Genomic DNA, 3,637 nt, shown 5'->3' with positions numbered 1-3,637 from the left:
TCCCACTTTGTTCATTTTGTTTCTAAATACTATAATAATTTCATGGCTTTATGAATGTACATATTTTATCTTTTTACTCTTTGTAACACAATAAAGTGTTTATTTCTTAATTTGTGCACAGTGTAACTTCCTGATTACCACTTGAGGCTGTGTGTGTGTGTGTGTGTGTGTGTGTGTGTGTGTGTGTGTGTGTGTGTGTGTGTGTGTGTGTGTGTGTGTGTGTGTGTGTGTGTGTGTGTGTGTGTGTGTGTGTGTGTGTGTGTGTGTGTACACAAATAATATGACGGTATGTGTGCAATCTCTAAAAATATGTATTATATTATCAGTGTAACGACTAACGGCCCAGTCTGAATGGTAGCTGTTATTCAGACTCTGACAGCAAAGCCAGCAGCAGTGCAGAACACCATGACGCGCTGATGATCACTGATGGTTATACCGACTGATGAGGAACACCGCTAAGATTTCTGGATCGCCCATAATGAGACGCAACAGTCTCAGCCAGTCGTTCCACTGCTGGCACCATGCTGTCTTTTCTCCAAGAGGAGCTGGCTACAGGTTTCTGGCAACAACAGAAACACCTCCTCCTTGCCAAGATAACATAAAATGATCTGCTTGAAGTTGAACTTCACAACAACAAAAAACGCTTCAACTTCACAGCAGTGGATAGTTTTATTCTGAGTTGGCATTGTATTACCTGCATGAATAATGCCGATACAAAGACAGATTTATGACTATCCTCGAGAAGCCAAATGCGGTGAGGATAGCTGGACTGTTCAGTAAACAGGAATAACTTAGTCATGTTTTGGTTTGCTACTTGGGTGCAGTTTGGTACTAATTATATGAGAATTAAGAATTGTCTGCTCTATTTAAATAGAGGAAACTTTACTCTCCATATTTGTTGAACTGTATGCTTCCCTGTAGACACATTTCACAGTTTGCGGACTAAAAGACTGTTTTGTCATTCAGCAATTATTTCTGCAATATATAATTGTAAGTGTACCAAGACCACACTATCCTTTATTCTGAAATGTAGTATCAAAGCACATAGTTCTTTCTGAGAAACGTCTTGGAAATGATTAGGAAACTACAAATGTGTCAGGTGTTGGTACTGCCATTGTCCTAATGTAACTGAAATGTAGACACGAGTGACACTTTGTTGACCACCTCCTGCTACTTTCTGGTCAGCTGATAGTTGAGAATCAACATTAGACTATCCAAATATACTCTCCCTGTGTTTTTCATAGCAGAAATACTCACTGAGGTTATTCAGGGGCATGTAAACGGCACAGCCTGACATTTTCACTGTGCACGTCTTTGTGCGAATGGACAGAGTGGTATCCATCAGTGTGTGGGAGAACCACTGAATGTCAGGGTGAGTGCAGATAATACAAGTTATATTACCCGCATGTGCTGGTGGTATCGCAGTGGACCAACAGAAGAGATAATACGGTTTAGATTGTACCTCGTGCATCTGCGTCACACAACAAAATCCTTTGGTAGAAAAGGAAAATACTAAGTGGCTGTGCAGAAGAGAGGAGTCAACAAATGGTGCCACTTATCACTCGTCCTTGGTAATAAGGGATAAATGTAACTAAGCATGGAGAAAGAAACTTTTTGTTCCTGTGTTAATACTTTGTACACATTTAAGTCACAACAATGTCAGATATACAACTTTCAAAGGAAGACAAAATCGCAACACTGGAACAACAAATCCACAGCCAGATATTGCAGTAGATGTTGCTCCTAGGTTTTAATGCCAGGACCCTAAATGGTTTACAGAGATGATCTGTGGGCCCATTAAATGAATACAGCAGAAATAGATGAGTTGGCCATCTGTTGTCACTGCTGCTTGTTTGCAACATGTAAAATAAATGTTATTAATGGCCGTGGGAGGTTCTTGTTTCAGGGACAAATGGGCAGAAGCAGATTCATACAACTAAAAGGGGGAAGGAGAGGTTGCAGAGTAAAATACAGTCTTCGATCTTACATCTAAACTGTTTCACGAGACGGGAACGTTTTCACTCGGTTGCTTGTTTGTCAGGGAAACAATTTAATCTGTGTGTGAGGAGAAAACAGGGAAAAGCAGAATGTCTGTCTTCATGACAACTGGACCAAAAGGCAAATTCAATCAAGTTTAGTTCCCGATCAGCATTGCGTACCGAAGAGCTAATTCATGCACTGTGGCGTTACACTCTATATCTACCTTGTTTATGTGGCCCTTCAGTAAAGCCATCCATCGCCAAAGTAGTTTCTTGATAAAACATTTTTGACTTGCCACTGCACTATTATTAGGACTGAACATGACCCTTACATTTTGCTAATGCTGTGCTTTGAAAGTCTTTTTCATTTGTTCTTTCGTCTCTACATGTTTAAGGTGTAGTCAATTGGGAGAAGCGCAAAATTTCAACTCGCAGTTCTGCATCTTTGTCTCAATACGCCCATGTCACTTGCATCTTTGCGTTGACCTTATGTGCAATAGCACTGCCTCTGAAGTTTCTTTCACATTTTGTCTGAAGCACGACAAAAAACTAATTTAACTTTGATTATGTCTTCTGTAAATTTGATCTCCCTACATGATGGTCTTAATGCTGTTAAAAAGTCTTCTCCACACTGAATTATGCACTAAATCCCTTTATTCTGTCTTGATTTAAGTTTTACCTAAAATGCGTCCAATTTTCAATTATTTAGTCATTAGTTCTCAAGTCATTAAACTTGGGTGGGTGTAATTTTGTGTTAGTATGTGTAGGTGGCTGATTTTGTACAGGTGCATCAATGTGTGACACATTATACATTATAACGGGGACAAAACCGTTATAAATGAAACGAAGATGAAAATACAATCATGATTGCCATCTAGCCTGCACACCTGTGCCAAAACCTTCCTCTGAGAGATGATACAGGACCGGCGTGTGACAACATGAGACAACATGTAAACTTCTCTCACACAGCTGGAATGTATTTCTTACTTTACTTTGTTTTATCTTTTTGTTTTATAAGCTTTATTTTTTCATTTTATTTTAACTGGAAGGAATGGTTTGACAGTTGGGTAAATATGTGTATTTGCTTTCTTGCCAAGGATTGGATGAACAGATTGATGCCGCTCTCTTTTGTTAATTGGAGTAATCTGCTACACCTTTCTTCTCTGTAAACAGCATTCTGAATGAGCTGTAGTTGTCTGATTGCGTCGAGGACAACGTGGTCATTTCTTTTTGCCTCGTCTGTGAAAAGGGATCTTTTTTGCCAAACTTCTCTCGTTCCACAAATAAGCATGTCAATTAAGGCGTCTATGCTGACCGTGTTAATGGACCACTACAACCTGGACCGTCATGCTTTACGGTGAATTCTGGAACTGTCTGGTGTTCGAGATGCTGGACATCAGCCTAAACAACTTTGTACGAGGATTTGTAAGATTATGCGTCCACAATAATTCAGAACTGTCATCCAGCAGGTAAAGCATCAGCAAGAAGGCATCACTGAACATTGTGTTAGTTTTAAACTAAATATTATTTGTATTTCTGACCTTGTACTTCTGTTATCTCATTACTGCTGTCTCTTATTTTACGATTTAAAGCACTTTGTGCAACATGAATGTTACATTTATCATTATCATATCACTTGCATCTCCTCTCCAATGAAT

Source organism: Pholis gunnellus (assembly GCF_910591455.1).
Source record: "Pholis gunnellus genome assembly, chromosome: 8".
Lineage (NCBI taxonomy): Eukaryota > Metazoa > Chordata > Actinopteri > Perciformes > Pholidae > Pholis > Pholis gunnellus.
The sequence above is the reverse complement of the archived record's forward strand: the minus strand, read 5'-3'. Positions refer to the sequence as shown.